This window comes from Papio anubis, chromosome 3 (assembly GCF_008728515.1).
Source record: "Papio anubis isolate 15944 chromosome 3, Panubis1.0, whole genome shotgun sequence".
In the NCBI taxonomy this organism is placed as follows: Eukaryota; Metazoa; Chordata; class Mammalia; order Primates; family Cercopithecidae; genus Papio; species Papio anubis.
The window spans coordinates 111,546,004-111,572,209 of NC_044978.1; the positions used below are offsets into that span (position 1 = coordinate 111,546,004).

At 35.4% G+C, this 26,206-nt stretch overlaps 1 pseudogene across 1 annotated transcript; it reads left to right on the forward strand.

Annotated features, from left to right (window-relative positions):
- The first annotated feature begins 11,770 nt into the window (after positions 1-11,770).
- Positions 11,771-22,597, forward strand: LOC101000365 (annotated as a pseudogene). Its single transcript, XR_647015.3, has 3 exons — positions 11,771-11,819; positions 14,576-14,631; positions 21,602-22,597. The product of XR_647015.3 is annotated as a small ubiquitin-related modifier 2 pseudogene (transcript).
- The last annotated feature ends 3,609 nt before the right edge of the window (positions 22,598-26,206 follow it).

Sequence of the window (26,206 nt, forward strand, 5' to 3'; positions counted from 1 at the left end):
ACGAACACCAAGTGGTTTGAGAAATAACTCACACGGGATTCACATACATTATATATGATGGTGAATTTTATGTGATAACTTGACTGGGCCATGATACCCAGATATCTGGTCAAACATTATTCTGGATGTGTCTGTAAAGCTGCCTTTGGATGAGATTAACATTTAAATGTATGTGCTTGAAATAAAGTAGACTACACTCCATAACATAGGTGGGCTTCATCCAAGTAAGTGAAGGCTTGAATAGAACAAAAGACTGACCTTCCCCAAGCAAAAGGACATTCTGCCAGGCACATGGCCTTCAGACTTGAATCCAACTTTTACTTGGATCTCCAACCTGATGTCCCACCATGCAGATCTTGGATTTGCACATCCACAATTGTATGAGCCAATTCCTTAAAGCAAACCTCTCTTTATATATGTAAACGCACACACATACATGTGTATATATACACATACACATACTGTTGGTTCTGTTTCTGTAGAAAATCCTTACTAATACATCCCCTTACATCTGTGTGGGGTCATGTGACTAATTCTGGCCAATGGAATATAAGGAATGTGAATTCATCACCTCTGCATCTGCAGCAAGGTATTTAATTATCCGATGTGCTTTCTCCACTTTCTCTGTTCCACCTGTGGTAAATTGGGGAGTCATATATAGAGCACGGGCACATGCAGACCACTAGATGGACAAACCTGAAGGTTGCCCCAATAAGAGATATTTGCATTAGATTTCGTGTGCATGAGAAACAATTATTGTCTTGGGCAATTGAAATTTTGGAATGGTTTGCTACAGCAGTTGGAACTCTGTTACCCTGGTAAATACAGATATAATTTGTTGTGTACAAATTGAACAAAAAAGGAAAAGTACTGTAGTATTTGGAGTGAAAAAAGCAGTCCTGACACCTGGAAACTGTCCTGGTACACACAGCTGGGCCATGATGTTCTCCTGTTAGAAACCACTTTGTCACTGAACACCAACATCAACCAGGCATTTCTATGATCATAATGGATCAAGATGAAAACAAGACCACTTTGTAATCATGTCTGAACACAGACAACAAAGAAAATAACGTCAACATTGTCCACACTAGAAAAAAATACCAAACATCTCTGTCTTGGGTAATATAAGTGGGTGTTGCTATAACTTTGGCCCCACTCTAGTTTTCCCTTCCTTTCAATAAGATTTATTAAGACAATCATAGAATTATCCCCACATACACAGCATCCAATCCAGAACAAAGCCCACATTGTTAAATGCTCCCCTAAATTGTAACAAAAATCAAAGTCCTGTAACAAGCCCTTTCTAACACTCTTCTTGAGATTCCCTGCAGTTTCTCATAGCCAGGTGTATTGTCTGCCTCCTTCCTTCACTACAATGAGCATACATCCAAATCATTCAGCTACAGGTGTGCTCCTAATGGTCTTTGTCTAGAGGACATTGATATGAACAAAATTTTACCCTTACAAAATACAAGAATTGGAAAAAAATGATTTTTATTTGACTCTAACTGCCCTTGGTCATGCTGATTTTCTGAAGAGGCAGATGAAACCAGCTTCGCTCTAAACCACATAATGAAGCAATGTAATCAGCAACAACATTGTATTTATATTTAATTGCTATTTTTAAAAAACATGTTTGTTCTGATTTTTCACCTTGAGAAGTCTCCAGATACTTCTTTGTTACGTTAGTATTAATCTCCTTTCGCTAAAAAATTTGTAATAGAATATCTAGAGAACCAAAATTTATATTATGACAAACCAGTTCTTTACTTTTCTTTAATAAAACTAGAGGAATATTACTCTTCAGGAAACTTTAAGTTGCCAAGTTTTGAATGAGAAGTTTGAGGGGAAGTTAGAAAAGGTTTGAAAAATAATAAATTTATGCACCAGATACATCTGCATTAATGTTTATCTCAAAAATATCATTCTTGACTTTTTAAAGTTTTGGTATGCAAATTTATTACCTATATCTGGAAAGCTTGCATATATATGCCAGAGTGTTTCACTCTTCTAAAATGGCTTTCATATCCTTATAACCTATATTCTCAAACTGTAATGTCACTAGAAATACCTGGTAAATTTCTGTAATCCCAGCACTTTGGGAGGCTGAGCCAGGCAGATCATGTAGTCAGGAGATCAAGACCATCCTGGCCAACACAGTGAAATCCCGTCTCTACTAAAAATACAAAAATTAGCTGGGCGTGGTGTCACATGCCTGTAATCCCAGTTACTTGGGAGGCTGAGGCAGGAGAATGGCTTGAACCAGGGAGTCAGAGGTTGCAGTGGGCCGAGATCGTGCCACTGCGCTCCAGCCTGGTGACAGAGCAAGACTCCATCTCAAAAAAAAAAAAAGAAAAGAAAGAAAGAAAGAAAAGAAAATAACCTCATAAATTTCTAGTGTGACTAAAAAGTATCTGGTAAACTTTTTAATAATTTGTTTGACGATAACTGAAAAGCCCTTTGGCTAATGATAAAATTGAATTTGCACCTCACATCACACACCAGGTTAAATTTCAAAAGGATCAAATATAAAACATAACATTTTTATAAAGTGGAAAAAGAAATGGATGAATGCCTTTTTCAATCCAGGATTAGGGAAACCTTCCCAACTACTTCAATATCTAGTTGTAATTCAAGAAAAAAGAATAAACCACTGACTAATTGTTAAAAAGTATTCTTCTCAGCAAAAGCATTGTAAACAAAGTCAAAGTGTAAATTTAAAACTTGGAGAAATTATTTGTAACTTATATCACAGGGTCAGAATAACTAATAACAAAAGAGCTCCAAAAACTCCCATAGAAAAAGACCTGTAATTCAACAGAAGTATAGGCAAAAGATACAAAGGTAGTTCACAGAACAAGAATTTTAAATGACTCTTAAAAACAACAAAAAATGGTCAATCTAACTTAATAAGAGAAATTAAAAGCAAAACTATAAGAAAATACCACTCACCTATTAGATTGGCAAAATCTAAAAGCTTCATTATAATACATATTAGGGAGAATGTTAGGAATGGAAACTCATAAATTTTGATAGGAATGCAAACTGAAACAACCACTGAGATGATAATTTGACAACATATAGAAAAACTGCAGATGCATATACTTTTTGACGTTTCTACTTCTAGAAATTTATCTTATATATACACTGAAAGAAAAATGTGAAATAATTTGTGAATAAGGTTATTTATTGCAAAAATATGTATAATAGCAAAAGTTTACAAATAACCAAAGTATCTATCAGCAAGGAACCAGCTCAATAAACTAATGCATTCACACAATAGAATACTATGCAATAAAAACAAGAATAAAATAGATTCCTATATGTGAATATAAAATTATCTCCTAGACACAGTAAGTGAAAAAACAAAGTGCAAAAGAGTATGAATATTGTTTTCTTTATGTGAGAATATGTGTGTTTATTTGCTTATATTTATAAAAATAAAAACTTATTAAATATTGTTATTCATAGTGATAGAGGGGGAACAGGAAAGAGAACCCAGGGATAGAAGTGCGATTTTTCTAAATCCACCTCATAAAATGTTTTGATTTTATTCATAGGAATTTAAGGGGTACAAATGCAATTTTGTTACATGTCTATATTGCATAATGGTTAAGTCTACACTTTTAGTGTATCTATCATCCAAATAATGTAGACATTGTACCAATTGTACCTTCCTGCGGACCCTCTGTGCTTTTGAAAAATGGGGTGAAGGTATGTTCCAGGGACCCAACAAATGTTTCTTCTAAACCAGAAATGCCAATATTCTCAGCAGAACCATGAGTCAAAGAACATGAAGGTCTAACTATATCTTTTGGATATAGAGGGGAAATTTTACAGTGACAAACAAGAAGCCCAAATCAACACTGTGTATATAATTTAAGTAAGTGACACAGCAATAAATGTACCCTGAGAAGGCAGCACTGTTAAGCAGCAAGAACACTGAGTGTGGAGCTATCACACACAGATTTGAATCCTAGGCCCGCCATATGCAGCAAGATGACCTGGGCAAATACTCATTCTTTCTCACCACTGGGCTTCTCTACTGTAAAGTGGGAATAAAAAAATAACCATTCTTTTTTTTACCAAACCAGGGAGTGGTTTTAAAAGTTCGATCAGAGTAGATATGTGAAGATACTTTGTATATTGAAAAGCATTTAAACAAATGTAGGCGATTGGATACTATACATATAATAGGAAGTAAGAAATCAGTGTGTGTTAGAGTTGTCAAAGGAAACTTCTACACTACAGGGCTATAGTTACCAAAACAGCATGGTACTACAGGGACAAAAACAGACACATAGATCAATGGAACAGGATAGAGAATCCAGAAATAAGGACACACATCTGAAACTATCTGATCTTCAACACACCTGACAAAAACTAGCAATGGGAAAATGATTCCCTATTCAATAGATGGTGCTGGGATAACTGACTAGCCATATGCACAAGATTGAAACTGAGCCCCTTCCTTACAGCATATACAGAAATTAACTCAAAATGGATTAAAGACTTAAATGTAAAATCCAAAACTATGTAAACCCAGGAAGACAACCTAGACAATACTATTCTGGACATAGAAACAGACAAAGATTTTATGACAAAGACACCAAAAGCAAATGCAACAAAAGTAAAAATTGATAAACGGGATCTAATTAAACTAAAGAGCTTCTGCACAGCAAAGTAAACTATCAACAGACTCAACAGACAACCTACAGAATGGGAGAAATTTTTGCAAAACACGCATCTGACAAAGGTCTAAATATGTATAAGGAACTTCAAAAAATTTACAAGAGAAAAATTACTCCATTAAAAAATGGGCAAAGGACATGAACAGAAACTTTCAAAAGAAGACATACATGCGGCCAACAATCATATGAAAAAATGTTGAGCATCACTGATCATTAAAGAAATGCAAATGAAAACCACAATGAGATACCATCTCATGCCAGTCAGAATGGCTATTTTAAAAATTAAAAAAAAAAAAAAAAAAACAGGAGCTAGCAAGATTGTTGAGAAAAAGGAATACTTCTACACTGTTAGTGGAAGTGTAAATTACTTCAACCATTGTGGAAGACAGTATGGTAATTCCTCAAAGACCTAAAAGCAGAAATACGATTTCACCAAGCAGTCCCATTACTGGGTATATACTCAAAGGAATAGAAATTGTTCTATCATAAAGGCACATCCACATGCATGTTCATTGCAACACTGTTCACAATAGCAAAGACATGGAATAAACCTAAATGTCCATCAATGGTAGACTGGATAAAGGAAATGCAGTACATATATACCATGGAATACTTTGCAGCCATGAAAAAGAACAAGATCATGTCATTTCCCAGAACATGGATGGAGCTGGAGGCCATTATCCTTAGAAAACTAATGCAGGAGCCGAAAACTAAATGCCACATGTTCTCACTTATACGTGTGAGCTAAATGATAAGAACACATGGACACATAGAGAGGAATAATAGACATGGGGGCCTATTGGACGGTGGAGGGTAAGAGGAGGAAGAGGATCAGGAAAAAGAACTAATGGGTACTAGGCTTAATACCTAAGTGACAAAACACTCTGTACAAAACCTCTGTACAAAACACTTATGGACAAAACCTCCATGACACAAGTTTACCTATATAACAAACCTGCATTTGTACCCCTGAAGTTAAAAGTCAAATTTTTTTAAAAAAGAAAACTTCATGAAAGAGATAGAAGCTGAGTTAAATATTTTAGAAGTGATAGAATTATACAGAAGGAAAAGAAAATATTTTGTAAAGAAACACAAAGACAAGAGTAAACAGGGCCCTCCGGAAGAGCAAGGCAGTCACCACCCTTTAAAGGGTGTTTGTACTTCTCCCACTGACCAGTCATAGATTAGGGCTTCCCCTGAAAAGGGGTCAACAACTAAGGTAAGGAGGTATTCTTTGGCCTAAACAGGAAAATTCCTGCAGAAGGATGCAAAAGTGAGCCATCAATTTCTGAAAAATGCAGATTGAGGCAGCCTAGTATGGTCTCCACCTCAGGGATACTTGTACTGAAAGACATTACTGAGCCTGGTATCCTGAACCCTAATGTTCGGTTTTCTGCTGTGTGTGTGCACGCGTGTGTGTGTGTTTTAAGGCATGGACTTAATATCAATAGCCAGTAAACAAGAACATCTTATTTTTCTCCACTGAAAAATGAATGACAAAAAGTTCTATATTACCAAAACAATATACAAGTACCTATTTAATTTCTATGATCAGTATTGATAATATTCTTTGCCAATAGTAAAAAGTAATAAAAATAAGGCCAATAATACAGAATCAAAGGCAAATGTTGACAGTACTAGCACAAGAGTAAGTGAAGAGAGAAAAATGTGTGATTTCTTTCCTCCCCTAAGGATTTTCATAAATCCAGAGAGGCGACAGTTGGCATCAGCTTGTTGTTTGATTGCCATAGGAAAGTAAGGGCCATGAAGGATTTTTTGCTGTTGCTTTTACAGCCTGTTCTCTGACTTACTGTTTATTTGTTTTACACGGATGCATCAGCGGCGTATGCATCAACTTATGAATGCTGTTTGCTCAATTTTAATAAATATAAATGTCATCCAGCAGTCTGATTCTCTTTGCCAGGACAGATAAAGCCCAGAAATCAGCTTTCATAAGGAAAATATTACACAAATCTTCTTTGTGTTAGCTCATTGGTCAGGCATCTGTCTTGGTGTGTTCTCTCACATGTTCCACTGTCCTCTAAACTGAAAGTGATGACTGTGGACACACAAGAAGACAGATAGGGGACAATGTCACCATTAAATTTCGGAAAAGAACATATTGTCGAAGTTATTGTTTCAGGTGCGGTGGAACAAGTGGTAGTCTCAGCTATGTGAGGGTCTCTTGAGTCCTGGAGTTCGAGACCAGTCTGGGCAACATAGCAAGACTTTCTTTCCTAAAAAATAAAAAATATATATACTGTTTCAGCATCTGTGAATATCTCTGTAGTTTGATAGAATATGAACAACAGCTTTGTTTTGCTTTGTTTTGTTTTAAGACTTATTTGCATTCCTTCTCTGTGGTGCTGCTATTATCTGAGATAGTTTTGTAAGTGAAAATGTAGACCAATAGTCTAACTTTAAGGAGAAAGCTCTGAATTGTGCCAATAGAACATTGGAACATCCTCATTCTCATCGGCTAGCTAAAATGTCAATCGACATTTACCTACCATTGCTTTCCATTATATAAAGTATTTGTGATCTATTTTGGTCACTGATATACATCAACATTACTATGCATTAAATTCAACAGTCTTGTATTATATGAGCTTCAGTTCACATATATTCCTACGTATGCTACATATTAGTTCCTTCTGAAAATATTCTTACCTGCATCTGGAACAAAAGGAATTGTTAAAATAAATATGTAAAAGGAGGAAAATGGTGCATTGACATTTTTTAGAACATTTTTCCTTCTGAAGATATTTGTAATTTAGCAATTTGACAGTCCACATTTATACATACTGGTGCACATATACACTAGAATATGTTCCTAATAGACATATTATATTTCTGTTTCTTATTCTCTCCCTATTTCTTTTCTTTTTTTTGAGATGGAGTCTTGCTCTGTTGCCCAGGCTGTAGTGCAGTGGTGCAATCTTGGCTCACTGCAACCTCTGCCTCCCGGATTCAAGCAATTCGCCTGCTGCAGCCTCCTGAGTAGCTCGGATTACAGGTGCCTGCCACCAGGCCTGGACAATTTTTGTATGTTTAGTAGAGACGGGGTTTCACCTTGACCAGGCTCGTCTGAAACTCCTGACCTCGTGATCTGTCCGCCTCAGGCTCCCGGAGTGCTGGGATTAGAGACGTGAGCCACGGCACCCCATCTCCTCTTCCTGTTTCTTAATAGGAAATCAAGAAAGCAGTTGCCAGCAAATGATTTGGGGACAACATTAGCATGAAGCTGCCCTGGAAAGTCAATGATAGATTATTTAGTCCTTTAGAGATCACCATTTCACAGATGAGGAAAATGTGACCAAATGAAATTAAGTGACTTGTCTTTAGCCATTTGCCTATTTAATTGATATGTCAGAATAAGAACCCAGGTTTTCTGACTCCCTATCACACTAAAATCACCTTCCCCAGGATCAGCAGCAGGCAAGCGATGGTCATTCTTGGTAATATCCTTGGATCCACTCCAGTACAGAAGCTGTTTATCTAGCCTCTCTTAATGGTAAAAGTCTAGCTAGCTGTGTCTCCAAATTTAAGTAAGCCAGGTTTTCAAAGGATTATAGAACACTAGTTGTAGAAATTATGTCTTTTACCTGAATGTGGAAAATGTAGCTGCAAATGAGATGCTTTCTATCCCAATAACAGTATTGGTATTGCTACCACAATACTTATCCCTGCATATTAGTTATTTTAAGATTACCTGATTACAAGAAGACCAATAATAAAATATACTTTTTGCATAATGCTTTGCAACTTACAAATTATTTCATATACATTATCTTATGAAAGCCATTTGATGTGAAATGTAACTCCTATTCATTCTTTAGTTATTGGCTTCATCTTGGAAGCCCTCTCTGATCTCTCTAGAATGAGTGAGTTGTTCTTGCCACATGTTTTTCCAGCACTTAGCTCCCCCTTGTCTGTCCAATTATGTCACCTCCACCTGAATTACGTGAGAACAGAAACTGTTTACATCTCGTTCACTCATGAGTACCTAAAAATCTAGTAGAGCTCTTGGCACACAAAATACTAAGTATTTGTTAATGAATAAATAAATAAACACAAGAAATTTTCAGGCAATGTGGGAATGAAGGAAAAACAAAAGTGTTTAAGGCCAAGAGTTTTACTATAAAGATAGCTATATAACTGGGCACAGTGACTCATGGCTCTAATCCCAGCACTTTGGGAGGCCAAGGAAAGTGGACCACTTGAGCCCAGGGGGTTGAAATCAGCCTGGGAAACATGGGGAGACCCATCTCTATATAAACAAATTAGCCAGGCATGGTGGTGCATACCTGCGGTCCCACCTACTTGGGAGGCTGAGGTTGGGGGGCTGCTTAAGCCCAGGAGGTTGAGGGTGTGGTGAGCCGAGATCACACCACTGCACTCCAGCCTAGGTAATGGGAGTGAGACACTGTCAAAAAAAAACAAAAAACAAAAAACAAAAAATAAACAACAACAAAAAACAGCTATATAAGGCTGAAGGTCAGATCCTCCATGCAGTTTTTCTTTCCTCAATTTCTGCACCAACAAATTTTCTAAGCTCACATTATCATAATGGCTTCTATAGCTGCAAGTCTAATAGTAAGACAAGATAAGAATAGGACAGAAATGTTTATGCTTTCTTTTTACATCCGGATCCATCTATAAAATGTTTTTAAGTCAGACGCTGTCTGAAAGCTTCCTTTTTATCTAATGGTACTGTGACTATTCAATAGGATCACAGTTTGCTTTGGGTGCCTTTTGGGCCATAGCCGTATACATTAGCTCACCTTATCAAACATACAGAATACACTAGAAAAAAGATGGTAGAGATTATCTCCTTTCTATGACTTTGTAAACCTCACATAAGAGCTGGAAGTTCTGGGAAGTGTCAGATAGGGGATTTTATCTTTCACAAAATAATCACAAACATAGTTAAACCAACTACGCTCTGGAGGCCCACACTGATTTGTAATGGGAACTAAACGTCACATGGCCCTGGTCAGAATGTTGCTTTTTCAATCCCAGGATAGCTGATCAGTGTAATAATTTTGGCAACTTAGGTTATCTCAACATAGCTTACAGCAATGTGGACTGTAACTAACATCCAAATTTCTACATCCAATAAATGAAACCATTTTCCCCACCTCCTTTCTGCCTTCATTACTTCCCTCTCCCTCTTTAAGTCCCCCTAGGGATTGTTTGTCATCGCTCCAAACCCAAATGGCTGACTATAAAAATATATGTTTATAAAACACTTGTGCTATGCTCTGCATCTTAGACTCCCTTGAAATAAAGCAGCCGTAATCCCCATGACAGTTGCCACCATTAATGCTGATTATAAATGCTGGTAAAGAGGCAGAGATGCTGATTTACCACACGTTGCTATGCTTGTGTGTCCTTCTTCTAATAAAAATGAGCAGAATTATTACTTTCTGAAATCTGAGACCCTCAACATTTGTATCACGAACCTCATCTACTGGGAGATTTCACTGCTCCCCATGCTATTTTTTTCTCCCCAAAAAGCTGCTGGTGTAAATGTGCCACACTTGAGCTCCATGGCAGACTGAGCTGAAAGAGCATATGTCCTATATCTATAATGGAAAATTTGGTGTTTAGGGAGCAATGAAGTAAGTTATAACTCAGACTTAGAGATAAATGCTATTTGAGGCTCCTATTCTGTTTATAGATATAATTTGAAAAGCTTAGAAATCTTTCCTGCAGGAACTTTTACTTCCAAGATTTAGGTAAAATGAGTGGTGCTACAATGTTTAATATGAATCATATCTTATTATTTTTTGCTTTACTTTTTATCTAACACATTAATATAGATGAAGTCAGATAGCACTAAAAGTATACAGCAATAAAATGTACCAAATGCTGGAATCATTGGCATATAAATCTGGATAAGATGTAGGACTCCAGGAGTATATGGTATTAATTTTATTTAGCTTTATACTTTATGTGATATTTTCATTAAACTCAAAATTATTTTCCAGAAACACTACAAGTTTTAAAATAAGCTTTTGACCTGGCCATATTGCCACTTATAAAACTAGTCTTCAGAAATCCAGAAATTTGTTCAATAGAAAGTGATTCCTGGGTATCATAAATACACACACACACATACACACACACACACACACCCCAAAACCAACAAAAAAACCCAGATATTCAAAGAAGTACTTTGATTCAAATTTCTTCAATATAATCATAACCTCCCCAAGAAAAACAGTCATAAAGTCCATTTCACAGCTAGTTTATTTTTCTTTCCTTTAACAAATGTATATTGAGTACTTACTATGCAAGGGTCACTTTGCTAGATGTTACAGAAACAATGAAGAACAAAACAAATACAATATATTCTTTTATGTATTTTATTTTCTAAGAGTATAAATTCACTGTTAGAATTTATTTCTAATAGTGGAGATAAATAAAAAGCAAAGTTACATAAAATTGTCTTAAGTATCATAAAGAGAACATATAGTATTATGTGATTGATGTAGTCTGACTCTGTGTCACCACCCAAATTTCATCTCAAATTGTAATCCCCACAGGTTGAGCAACAGATCTGTAATCCCCACATGTCAAGGGAAGGAAGTGATTGGATTATGGGGACAGTTTCTTTCATGCTGTTTTCATGATAGTGAGTGAATTCTCACGAGATCTGGTGATTTTATAAGGGTTTGACATTTCCTCCTACACACACCCACTTTTTTTTCTCTTCTGCCAGCACGTGAGAAGGTCCGAGCTTAGTTCCCCTATGCCTTCTGCCATGATTGTAAATTTCCTGAGGCCTCCCCAACCATGTAAAACTATGAGTCAATTAAACCTCTTCCTTTACAAATTATCCAGTCTCAGGTATTTCTTTATAGCAGTGCAAAAATAGACTAATACAGTGATAGAACACACTGTCATATCCACAGCTACTTGGTCTCACATTATGTAAATATTGCATGTGTCATTTCATCTCCCCAGTAAATTCACCATCACTGCTCCTTCCTAGTGATCAAACTGTTAACGATTACAGCCATTTTAGTAAAGCTTCATACTCCATTCTATCTAAAATACCATGGGAAAGTATGTGGAAAGAACTGAAGAGTTGTGGAAGTGGACTCAGAAGACAAGATTGTAAGGAATTTGCTGGGAATGAGAGCGAGTCTTGAGTGGTGTCAGGCACACAGCACACATTCCAGGGTGAACTGATCAGGAAAAGAAGGGAAAAATCCTGAATTTCGACACAAACAACAAATGTTAACTGCTCGTCTACTGTGATCCATGGAGATAATCAGAATTCAAAGCCACACAATAATATTAGTAATAGTTAACACTTACTGAGCATTTACCAAGTGCCAGGCACTGTGCTAAGCACTTTTACATATATTACCTCCTTTAATATTCACAGCAATGTAATGTGGTAGTTGGTAATAGTAACTTCATTTTGCAGATTTGGAATTAGAAAGGATTTTTCAAAATTAAATTGCCAAGGTCACACTGTTAACACATAGGGGTTCAAAGATTAAAATCTGAACATTCTGACCATTCTCCTAAAGTCCTATTTTCATAGTTGTCTTATTACTTTATAATCTATTGAGGGGAAGGGTTCTACATAAATATAAGTTAGTCAAATGTAAGTAAACACCATGATATGCTATAAATAAAGTTATATGCTGTCTTGTTGAAGTAAACATTCAGTGATCATACTCACCAACGCATCCTGGGTTCTACAAAGCTTTTTCTTTGAAACAACTTACTCTAAATTTTTATCAATTTTTCAACTAAAATACACTATTTCTCTTTCTTCTTCATTTAAAATTCAGAGTTAATCTTTTACTTCTCTGTTTCTGGAGTGCATTGTACACATTTTAAAAATTATCATTTAATATGTACTTCCCCCAGTAGATTAAGTTCTAGGCAGGTAAGAACGGTATACTTTCTCCCTAACCTCACTGTGAGGAACTGTCATATAACAAATATCCAATGAAATGTGCATTCAATAAACGGCAAGGTACCTTTATGGCCACGCAGATGTGACACAATAGTATAGCCTCAATTTAAATGCAGTAAATGGAACTTGGATACAGATTAAATGACTTCTTAATGAACAATGACTCTTGAGATGACAGACTTTCAGGCATTATTCTACTACAGTTGCAAATGGACTATTATTGTACTATAATGAAGAGAATGATCGAGCACTTAAAACCACTAATATTTTCTCAACCGTTATGTGTAAATCTACATGGAGCCAGACTATAAGTGGCAAATATACCACTACACCCTTCATCTACTCTGCAAGAGACACTGCTAATCCATCATGACATTTGCTGCTTCTGTGCTTGGACTCATCTTTTGCATCAATTTCAGCATGACATTCTAGCAGTCACTACCAATTGACAGGCCTTCATCATCAGTTAATGTGCACATGTCATGCTTGACCTGGATCAATGTCTCATAATTTTCCTATGTGTAACATTTTACCACTTGGTACTTCTTCTAGGGAAGAAAGAAAGCATATGGGCATCTCAGGGAAATCTTATATGACTAGAGTTCCAGATTTTATTTGAGCCAGCTGGGTCCCAAGAGCCAGGCTATAGACCATTACTGATCTGCAATTGATTTTCTCACTACCTCATGAAAAAAAACAAGGAAAATAAAAGAAAAAGAGAAAAATACTCCAGATACTAATCTGACTGACTGCGTTAGAATCACCTGGAGAGCTTTGTAAATACTGTTTATAGATCCTCAATCTAGAATCAACATCACTAGAGATTATGTCTGAAAACTATGTGAATATATGTATATTATGATGTACAGTCTGGTTTAGGTACGGCTAAATTTTTGTGTCCATAGGTATAACATTTCAATTATATGTCTTTGAAAAAGAAAATTTTTTTCTTTAAACAATGTCATTCTTACTTTTAATTTTTAGTTTGAAAATATCTTTCATTTCTGAAATAATGGAAATAATAAACAGTAGTAGTAAGAGTATTTTTGGCTGCTTTTTTTAATGCCATACTTGACAAAATAAAGAGTTGGGAATCCTATGGAAGTCTCATTTTTCTGAAATGGTGTCTGTCCTTTCAACAGGCCTATTGGTACACAGCTGTCTGATCAGACAAGTCTGAGCATTTAGGGTAAAGTGGCGGGTGGAATAAGCAAGACAGAAATCTATATTCATTCAAAACTGAAGAACCTCCTAGGAAATATCTCAGGCCAAGAGGAAAAATGTCAAGAGCACAAGCTAGGCTAATCAGCAAATTCTTCTTCTGGGAAACGGAAGGAGAGGATTCTAGTCTTTGACACACGCTTTGTCCTGGTGCAGCCTCACACATGGTCTTCAAGTCTAGCTGCCATGCAGTGGGGCTATGAAGAGAAAGGGGCAAGTTATACGATAAGAAATAAGAAGACCCGACTTTGTCATTAAAACTTCTGCAAGATATTGAGGTTTGGGAAAGTCCTTAACAGTGTCATGCCGAGAGGGGACAGAGGCATCCCTCCACTTTCCAATGGTCACTGAGTAGCTTTGGAGCCTTCAGCATATATGTGGCAGTGGCAGCAGTGAGAGGCAAAGGAGATAACTGCCATGCCATGAGCAGGGGATTAGCAGTGTCTCAGAGACAGCACTCTTAGTGGTGGAGGCAGAGTTCAGCAGCATCAAGGTACCCCAGCAGGCACGGAGAAGCCAGCAGCTGTGTTCAGCAGAGAGTGGCACTCAGAGAATGCTGTGTGGTTCTCTTGAACATTTATGAAAGGCTTCCCAGAAACACATGTGATAAAGAGGGAGAATTCTTTCTCTGGAGCTTAAACCTGACATTAGTAGGCTACACCAAGAGCCCAAGAAGTTTTGAGACATAATGTGACTGTTACCCCTTTTCAAATCCCAGTTAGTGTAGCCCACAGAGCAAGCAGCCTCTATGAAATGAGAATAGGAGGTACACTGGTAAGTTCTGAAGGGCAACTTCTCACAATATGTCAGGTTCTGAGCCTCTTTCGGTCACAAACACACAGGTTCAAACTAGTCCATAGAAATAAAGAACGATTCTAGTAGGAAAAACATCAAAACTAATTTGAATCATTACCTGAATGGTCACAGGGAAATATTTTTCACATCTCTTACATACTTATACTAGAAATTAACAGGAATGGCTGCCTGTCCTACAGAAATTATCCACCCAGTGTATGGGTGTTATCTCAACTGGTCTACCAGAAAGAGCCCCACTCTTCTGGTCAAAGCAGTGCAGTTGGCTGATCCAATCTTCTCCCTTCGCTGAAGCAATTGGTATAAGAAATTAGCATTCTTTCCTAGCTTTATGTTAAACAGGAGCTAAGAGAGATTCTTCTGTTTTTTTGTGTGATGTTTTGTTTTGTTTTGTTTTTTCAAGTGAACACCCATGCCACCAGGAGAAAGTTCATCTTCAATAGGAATAAATGAAGATGACACAGAAAAAGGCAGAGAGGAAAAATGGAGAGGGAGAGTGTGCAATGATGTTCAAGAACCTAGTTTCCATATCTCGGGTCCTTAGTGCCATTGTGTTCCTGTTGCAATTCCTTTGACTCCATGAGCTACCCTCGATGCCTGAATAAATTCCCTAGTTTGAGTTGGGCTTTTGTCATTTGTAACCAAAAGAATGCATAGCTGAAGTATCAGTTAAGATGTTTTCGGCTACAATTGAGAAAACTCTACTAATAGTAAATTAAACTTTAAACATATTTATTGTGAACAAATCTAGAGATAGTCCCATATTCAAAATTACCATCAAGTTTCTTTTTTTTTTTTTTTTTTCTATTCTGTCACTCTCAGAATACAAGATTTTGCCTCAGGCTTGTAGCCTCAAGGTCACAAGATGGCTGCCACATCAGTAACTATCATATCTTCATATCACAGCATCCAAAGCAGGAAAGAAGGAAGAGGACAAATGAGCTCTGTCATTCAAAAGAGAAAAAAAAATATAGATTTCCCAGAAGATCCCCATAAAATTTCCTTTTACATCTCACTGGCTAAAACTGGATTATATAAACTGATGACCAACGAAGAGGAAAGGGAGAGCCTGGACTAACTTATGCCTCACAATTTACCCTCCTGGCTAGGAACTTTGCTAACAGCATCCTGTTGTTGATTTATATTGAATTGAACAGACATCAGTCTCTATCCTAACCATGTAGAGATCTGAGGTTTAAGAACTACAGCTGTGATCATATTCCAAACTAAATTATTTTATTTTTTAGATTCGGGGGTGCATGTGTAGGTTCGTTACAAGGGTATATTGCATGATGCTGAATTCAAAATGAATTGTTTTTTAAAAAGTAATTTCAATTTTTTAGAGATTTAGGGGGTACATGTGCAGATTTGTTACATAGACAAATTCTGTGATGTTGATGTTTGGGATACAACTGATCCCATCACCCAAGTACTGATCATGGTACTCAATAGTTTTTCTGGCCTTTCCTCCCTTCCTCTTTAGCCATTTTTGGAGTTTCTAGTACCTATTGTTCCTATCTTTGTGTCCATGTGTAGCTAATATTTAGCCCCTAGTTATAAGAGAACATGTAGTACTTGGTTTTCTGTTACTACATTAATTCACTTAGAATAATGTCCTCCAGCTGCATCCATGTTGCTGCAAACGACATGATTTTGTTCTTTTCTATGACTGGATAGCATTCCATGGTATATATGTACCATATTTTCTTTATCCAGTCCACTGTTGATGGTCACCTATCAGCCTGAAATCTTAAATGATGATGTCAATAATGATGCTGATGATAATTTATAGTTCTAAATCTGGACCAGGCCTATTCGAAGCATTTACTTAATTCTTAGAACAATTCACTGAAATTTCACAACATCCAATGAGATAGGCATTATTATTATTATTATTTGTATCATTATTATATTACCATCATATTAGACATGAAGAAAATGACGCATCTTGGAGCTAAGTAACTCATGCAAAGTCACTTGGCTAAAAAAGTATGGTGTTGAGAGCTGAACTTTGGAAGATTTACCTGGAGACAGATCTGTTACACTATATTACATGACACTCTTCTCTCTCCAAAATCAAATGAGATAACAGTATTATGAAGATATGAATTTTATGCCTAGGAAACATATTATTGCAAAAGTATTATTTGCCCATAGGCTGACCTTGAAATTATAGCTACCATATTTACAAAAAGAATACATTAATTCCAAAATGCGGATCATTCCCACTAACCTCTTTTCTGTTTCTTTCTATGCACACAAATGACTGGGTATAGGATTAGAAAATCCTCTGCACAGGGAAACACAGAACAATTCAATTAATAATTTCAATTTCATTTGGCATTAAAGGTGTTTTAAAAATAGATGTCTTTATCTCAATGAAAGCAAGACCATTAAATGAAAAGAAGTCCCTCTGAAGATTGAGAGCTCAATGGCACTAAATTAGTCAATGAATTTAAAATTACAAAGACTTAAAGCCCCCCAGGAAAGATTTTATAGTGTCTTTTATCCAGTGACTTTGGATATTAGGCCTTGGGAGAAAGACAAAATTCATTCTAAAGAAGCATGAAAAGCTGAAAATTAAAAAAAAAAAAAAAAAACTCTTGCAACTGTAAAAAGGCAAGTGACATTGAACAGTCTAATATCATTTTCCAATTGGAGTGCATTAAAAGCAGAGGAAACAAAGTAAATTCAGACCAAGACATTCCTAAAAGTTAAGTAAACAGAATTTATTAGAATTTAGGAAATTTAACTTTTTGTTCTTATTCTTAATGATGTGAACTCCAAGTCGTACAGGCAAAATTTTTAAAAGCAAGTATAATCCTTGTCTCAACAGTTTCTCTTTAATTAACTCTCTGGTCAAATGTCAGCCAATTGCTTTCAAACGGTGATTAGCTTCTCCTCCATTGTGTGAACAGTGACCAAGCTGTGCCTCTACAGCAGCTGTCATTTCATACCTGAAGGGGCAAAGTATATGACTGCCTGCTGGATTAACATAATAACTGGGGAACATAAAAATGAAAATGTCCTTGAAATCTCCAACAGACAACATTAGTAATTTCTACTTAGCCACAAAGATGAACTGTCCCTTCATCTCTAATAGAAAACAATAAGAGAACAGGATTATCAGTATAATCCTAAACATTAAATAAAACCAATTTTAAACCTGACGTTAAACCACCATTGTTACTCAAACAACACATATGCAACAAATAATTCAGTCTAGTTCAGTTACTGGAGAAGTAAGTGGAGAAAAAAGGAAGTTTGCTTGAGGAACCAACTTATTCATTCAGATTAAGCACCTCCATGTGTCCAAGCACTAGACTAGGGATCAGGAATCAAAATGAGGTAGACCCAGATCTTGCCATCTAAGTAATCATAGAATCCACCAAACACAAAGAAACTAGAACCCCATTTTGCCCTAAAACCAATACAAAATTTTACCCTTAATTCAAAAATCTACACATTCCATTGACTATACATGTAACCTTTCTATCTTAGTTTTTCAGTATAAAAATGCATTTTTTTTTAACATGGAGTCTCGCTCTTGTCACCCAAGCTGAGTATGATGGCATGACCTCGACTCACTGCAACCTCCACCTCTTGGATTCAAGCAATTCTCCTGTCTCAGTCTTCCAAGTAGCTGAGATTATAGGTGTGCACCACCATCCTCGGCTAATTTTGTGTTTTTAGTAGAGATGGGGTTTCCCCATGTTGGCCAGGTTGATCTTGAACTCCTGACCTCAGGTGATCCACTCACTTTGGCCTCCCAAAGTGCTGGGATTACAGGTGTGAGCCACCGTGCTCAGCCTTAAAAAGTGACATTTTTATATACCCATAAAATTTCAAGAAATTTAAAAAATTACTGAAATTGTCTTCCTAACATTTTTAATAGAAAGCCTCATAACAAAATATCTTTACTGATCCTTCTGTCTAATGAACAGGTTCTCCTCAACACTAAAAAGGCAGATGTTAAATTATCTCACCAGTCACCTGGATGTCAAGGTGATAGTCCACCTATTAGCTGGTAGTTTCTGTTATCTAGAGGGAACCAGATGCTTGACATCTGATTACTAAAATATTCTAATGACTACCAGCTAACCAGCTCTTAATAGCCATCTCAAAATTTTGGTTTAAAGTAGAAACTAAACGTCAAGAAATTCTTTTTCAGAATGAGTTCCCGTCCTTTGCAGGGACTTGGATGAAACTAGAATTCATCATTCTCAGCAAACTGACACAGGAACAGAAAACCAAACACCGCATAGTCTCACTCATAAGTGGGAGTTGAACAATGAGAACACATGGACACAGGGAGGGGGACATCACACGCTGGGGCCTGAATACCTAATGCATGCAGGGCCTAAAACCTAGATGATGGGTTGATGGGTGCAGCAAACCACCGTGGTACATGTATACCTATGTAACAAACCTGCATGTTCTGCACATGTATCCCAGATCTTAAAGTAAAATAAAAAATAAAAAAATAAATTTAATTTTTAAAAAGAAATTATTTTTTAACTCAAATCTTTCATGCTTTAACTTGATCACTTGCTTTCTCCTTATTTTGTTGTGAAACAGAAAGAATAATGGTTATAATTTTCTATCTCCTGGTCTTAAGAGAAAACAGAGGTCCTATTGATTAATATTGGTAATGTATTAATGTAGGATCAATGGAAACTCTACTACATTATTGAGATTATTAATCTATTTACTATTCAACAATTCCTCAGTGTCAATATAAACCGTATGCTATGCTACATCCTGGAGATATAATGGTGAGGCACAGTCTTATTCTCTTGAAATTTTTAGCCCTGTGAGAAAGACAGACAAATAATTGCACAGACATATATAGAACTAAGACAAATGATTTAAGCAGAAGGTACCCAGAATTATGAAAGCCTAATGTAACAGAATATGGCCTTTTAGAAGGAATCAGAGAAAACTTCCAAAGGTAAGTATCTTCAAGCTGAGAAAAGAAGAAAAATTGGGAGAAAAGAAAAAATTGTCCCCAAAATAAGAGCATATGAAAAGGCCCTGTGGCAAGATGAAGCATATTAGATAACAGTTTTCAAAATGTAGTCAGAGCCCCTATGAAAATAGTCAAAAGGAGAGTCATGATAATATAAGATGTTTCTTTCACTTTTCACTATGATTCTCTTACAGGTATACTATAGAGTTTGCCAGGGGCAACATGAAATGTGATACTGCAACAAATTAAATACAGAGCAGATATGAGAATCCAGTTGTGTTTCATTAAGCCACCCATTAAAGAAGTTTGCAGAAATGTAAAACAGAGCTATTCTTTTTACTAATTTTCTTATGTAGGAATATATAGTTTATCAGTATTATTATTATTATTGGTCTCTTAATATGTAATAACCCAATAATGTTACACTTAATAAATTAATAAAGGAACACTTTTTGAAGTTTTAAATTTTCATTTCCAATTATGGTAAGCAACGATAGATATAACACATAAGAACAAAAGCTCATTGGCATCCTCGATAATGAAGAAAAGGAGCCCTAAAACCAAAAAGTTGGAAACTTACTGATAGGAGGAAATTAAAAATGAACAGCGTGACTGAAACAGAGAGTAAGGGAGAAGATGTTCATCAGGGTATTTCTTCCTCTTTCTCTCATCCCTCACACTAGCATTCTGCCTATTTCCTTTCAATCGAAAGAAAATAACTCACCAGGTCTGTCACAAATACATATACATACCTGTGCATGTGTCTGTGTGCATGTGTGTGGCGTGTGTGTGTGTGTGTGTGTGAGAGAGAGAGAGAGAGAGAGGGAGACAGAGAGAAATAAGGAAGATGAGCAGTAGCTCATTGGTTCTTAAAATCAGGGCCAGCCACATACTTTGCAAGGCTCAGTGCAAACTGAAAATGTGGAGTTTCTTATTTAGAAAGCAGGGGTGGAGGGAAATACTGTAAAAGATACTGAAATATAATATTTTTGCTTTCTTCAATGATCCCTTTCTCTCTCATCTGGTATTTGTTATTTGCTATTTAACATCATTCTAAGTAAAGAAAAGTAGAATTTTTAATATTATAATAGTGTTTTCTATTCATTTTATATAGTACAGTGCCAATTTTAAATGCAAATATAAATTCAGTAAGAAATATCTATTTTTAGAGCGTTATAATTGATTCTAATGTTTGCTGTGGTTAAGAAACACTGAGAAATTCCATGGTTTCAAAGTGTCATAAAACCAATAATCGAAAGTAAGAAAGAGGCCAAGATAGATACCTCTGAGAATAATTTTTAATAGCCACCCAAAATATTTAGCGAATCCAAAATAAGCCACATACGAGTTGGCATGCTTAGGTCCAGATATTTCTTTCTGCATAAGAAATTGATTATTGGGGGTAAGAGGTGGTTTGAAAAATTAACAAAGATATAAGAGAAAGAAAAAAACTATATTGAAGACTCAGAGAATGAGCAAAGCTCTAAACCTAACTTAGCTGAGGAACTAAGAGAAAATTTTGGAAAACATTATGATACCTTCAGGAGCTTGAAATAAAATGTGACCATCAAAGCCAAGGAGTCTAAGAAAAACAAAACAATAAAATGAAAGAATGGTTAGAAGAAACACAAAGATAACAAAGTAAGATTTAAAGGAATATCAAAGAAAGGTTTCAAAGGAAACCAAAGTTATAATAGCTGAATACAAAATTTGCATAACACTTTTTAAAGAGCACTACTGATAATGAAGACATAAAATGAAAATGATATACATTTGATGTAGAGAGAAAATTAAAATCAGCCCAAGAATTATGAGTACTTTCAAGAAATTTGGAATCAAAGTAGCAACCAAGACATAATTGAAAAAATAAGGTGAACTAAGAAAAATAATTAAAAGAGATCATTGTTGAGAACTATTCAGCTAAGATTTTCATAATTTACAGAAAATCTTATGTAAAGGTAGAAAAACCTAAGCAGCTTCTGCTGCTCCTGGCGCTGCTTGTATGCTCGTTTGGTGCGGACCTGGTACCTCTTTTGTGAAGCGGCAGCTGAAGAGACTCCGGCGCTCGCCGTGGCCGACGAAAAGCCCAAGGAAGGAGTCAAGACTGAGAACAACGATCATATTAATTTGAAGGTGGCGGGGCAGGATGGTTCTGTGGTGCAGTTTAAGATTAAGAGGCATACACCACTTAGTAAACTAATGAAAGCCTATTGTGAACGACAGGGATTGTCAATGAGGCAGATCAGATTCCGATTCGACGGGCAACCAATCAATGAAACAGACACACCTGCACAGTTGGAAATGGAGGATGAAGATACAATTGATGTGTTCCAACAGCAGACGGGAGGTGTCTACTGAAAAGGGAACCTGCTTCTTTACTCCAGAACTCTGTTCTTTAAAGACCAAGATTACATTCTCAATTAGAAAACTGCAATTTGGTTCCACCACATCCTGACTACTACCGTATAGTTTTCTCTATTCTTTCATTTCCCCCTTCCCCATTCCTTTATTGTACATAAAAGTAACTGGTATATGTGCACAAGCATATTGCTTTTTTTTTTTTTTAACTAAACAGCCAATGGTATGTTTTAATTGACATCAAGTGGAGACGGGATGGGGAAAAATACTGATTCTGTGAAAATACCCCCTTTCTCCATTAGTGGCATGCTCATTCAGCTCTTATCTTTATATTCCAGTAAGTTATTTTGCTCTCACTGTTTTAACAAAAACACACAACATAAAAATCCTTGCATATCTTGTTCAATTGGAGAATTTTAATGTTTTTCATTTATTATTGTAAAACCAAGGACAATTTTATAACTTTTTTGTACGTAGCTGTTACATATAGGGCAATCTGTCTTTAAGTAGGGATAAATTACTCTAAAACAAAAAAGAATCTTAGATAGTTTTCCCTTCAAGTCAAGCGTCTTGTTGTTTAAATAAACTTCTTGATTAAAAAGAAAGAAAAAACTAAGCAGATTAACCACTAAGGAATTAAAACCAGGTGGATTCTAATGTCTCCAAAATTATACAGCAGAAAAGTAATGAAACAATATACATAAAATTTTCAGAGATATAGGCCCAGTAAAAATATCATTCACTTCTGAAAACAGCAGAAAGACATCCTCAGATATACAAGAACTCAAACATAACATCTTTGTACCTTTCTTGAAACTATCTTGTACAACATACTAAAGATATCAAATGTTAATCGAAATTGAGTCAAAAAATGAAAAAGTCAGGTTATATAAATGTAAATGGTGTACCCCGAGAATAGTTTAGCAAAGTTAAATTTAAATAACTGTTGTTAGTTGGAGTAAAAAGTTGAATGCAAACATCAAAAATAATCATTGTAAGAGGAAATATAAAAGGTGGTATATATTTAGTTAAGAATGGTTATCTGAGTTGCAAACCTCAGATTGTATTAATATTAATGAGAACTACAGCTTTTAATTACTGGAGAAGATAAAACTAAAGAAAACAGTTACATTTTATAGGGCAAATAAAGCACAAAATGAGATAGAGTTAAGATAAAATATTTGAGTGTAGTACAAAAAGTTTACATTCCTCTATTAATCTAAATAGTCTCAAATTAAATTGAGACACAATGTAAATATATGCTGCTTTCAAGAGACCTACCTAAAATAAAGTGGCATTAAAATGTTTTTAAAAGATAGGCAGAGATTTATCAAACTGAAAACAGACTGCCTGCAACAACGGATCTAATAAAATCAAGAACTAATTGTCTACATTAACACATTTTTACTATTCCAATGAATTCTTGCCTAGGAAAATAAAGTTTCAAATAACATAATTGTTTGTTTCATGAAGTTCTTAAAAATTCATTTACCTTTTCTGCACCTCTCCTCCTTTCCACCAGTAATCCTCAAATAGACCCCAGTGTCTGTTTTTACCTTTGTGTTCATGAGTTCTCATCATTTAGCTCAGAAAATATAATTATTGGGTACTGGGCTTCATACCTGGGTAATGAAATAATCTGTACAACAAGCTCCCATGACACAAGTTTACCTATGTAACAAACCATCACACGTACCCCTGAACCTAAAATAAAAGTTCAAAAATAAATAAATAAAAATAAAAATCAATTTATCTGAAAAAGAAACTGTTCAACTTGCCTCCTCCTCAGGCATTAGAGAGGAATAGCCTCTTTCTGAAGAAAATAGGTATCTTAAATAGGCAAACTTCTCCATTATCAGACAAATGTTCATTTATCAAGACCCACATTAAAACCCTCATTTTTCTGTGCCCACCAATTATAATATCAAAAACATTGCACAATTCTTCTCAGATCCCTGCATTTAAAAATTTGCTTTAAACCAAACCCAAAACTCCCTAAATATCCATCCATAAGTGATATTCTCCCTTACTATAGTAGGTAATAAACTTGTATTTGCTTAAACTATGTGTTTTGGGGTGAGTTTTTTTTTTTAATTGGCAATCAACAAAATAATCTCAAAAAAAAGTTAACATTTGTTATTGAATAATATAAACAATGATTTAAAAAACTAGCTGGGCATTACTTTCTGTTCATCAAGAGATATAATCCATAACAAAGATACAATAGTCATAAACCTTTAAGTGCTAAATAACATAGTGTCACATATGAATAAATTTCGAACTGTTAAAAGTGTGGGAGGAAATTGATGGATACAGAACTACAATGGGAGAACTTAACTTTTTGCAGATCAAGTAGTCAAAAAAAGGAAGACAAATAACAGACAAATGCAAATAAAAAGAAAAAATAAGAATGATAACGTCAGACAAAATCAACTTTGAGGGAAAATAAAAAAAAAGTATCATTTTTTATAAGATTAGAATAATTCAACTAGCAATCTTAAATTCATAACTATAGATTAAATTCGGTAAACTACAAGAAAAGCCTTTCCAAGTGTATATAGAACACCAATTTTTTAAAAAATAATAATATATTAAACACTGACTTTTTAAATGATAATATATCCATAATATATAGTAATCTCCATAATAGAGAAATTTTAATTTCCTTAAGCAAATGCTTTTCAAGCCATAGTTGCTAATCACAGTGCCATAGAGCAGGAAATTAATAATTTGTTTTAACTAATCAAAATGAAAATGTAAAACATATATCTACATAGTTATTGGCTTAAAGAGAGAATTAAAACAATTACATCTCATGTACAAAAAATTAGAGGACTACTTATCAAAGATATGAGCCATAGCCAAAGCTACTTTAATCCTAATAATCATTTTGTATTTTCGAAGAATGAAGTTGCTATGGTTTGAATGTGCTCCCCAAAAAGCTTATATTGGAAATTTAAACTCCAGTGCAACAGTATTGTGAGGTGGGCCCAAATGGGAGGTGTTTAGACCATAAGGGATTCACCCTCATAAATGAATGGATGACAATTATAAAAGGGCTTGAGGTTGCAAGTTAGATCTTTTGCTCTCTCATACTGTCTTGTCCTTCCACCTCTACTATGGAGTGACACAGCAAGAGGCTCTGACCAGATGATAGCACCTTGGAGACTTCTCAGCCTCCAGAAGTGTGAGAAATAAATTTATTTTCTTTGTAAATTACTCAGTTGGCAATTTTCTATTATAGAAGCATAAAATGGACTAAGAAAGGTTATAAACACATTATATGCATTTTCTCATTTAGTTTTAACATCTCTTTGAGGGAGGTATCATCATTATTTTTATACATGCAGAGACTGAGGCTTAGAAAGCATAAGCTAGTAAAATAATATTAAATTTAAATTCAGGAATCTATTAAAAGATCATATAACTCAAAGTAAAGATAAATACACACTCACACACACATAAAATTGTGAAAAATGCAGAAAACATGAATTTCATAAAATGCAATATGCATTCCTGATTTTTAAAACTTAAAGCAACTTCATGAACTAGAGTAGTATTTTTGTTAGTATTATTAAAATAGATTACCTATTTAAAACCAAGAGCATTATACTTAAAATTTTTTATGAACTGAATGTTTATGCCCCCAAAAATTTATATATTGAAATCCTAGTACCCAGTGTGATAGTATTTGGAGGTGAGACCTTTGGGAGTTGATTAGCTCATGGGCATAAAGCTCTCATCAATAGAAGTAGTGCCCTTATAAAAGAGACCACAGAGAGCTCCCTTGCCCTTTCCACCACGTAAGGACACAGAAAAATGATGGTCCTCATCTTTTTGATGAGTCCTCATCAGACATTTAATCTGTTGACGTCTTGATTTTTCTCAGCCTCCTTACATTTCTGTTGTTGATAAACCACCCAACCTATGGTAGTTTTTTATCACAACCCAAATGAACTAAGACAAAAGTGAAACCCAAGAGAAGTATTTCCCAACATTTATTTCATAAAAGATTTTTATGAAAATTATCAAGGATTCAGCACTCACATAAGTTTGAAAATGTTTAATGCTATAAAGCCTTCTTCTGCATGTCACAATATATATAAGGCCCTGAAGTTCCTTTAGGTAAAGAAAAATAAACTTTATTTAACCTTGTGTTTCTCCAACTTTCTTGACCACAAAACACTTTTCACACATTTCATCTATTAA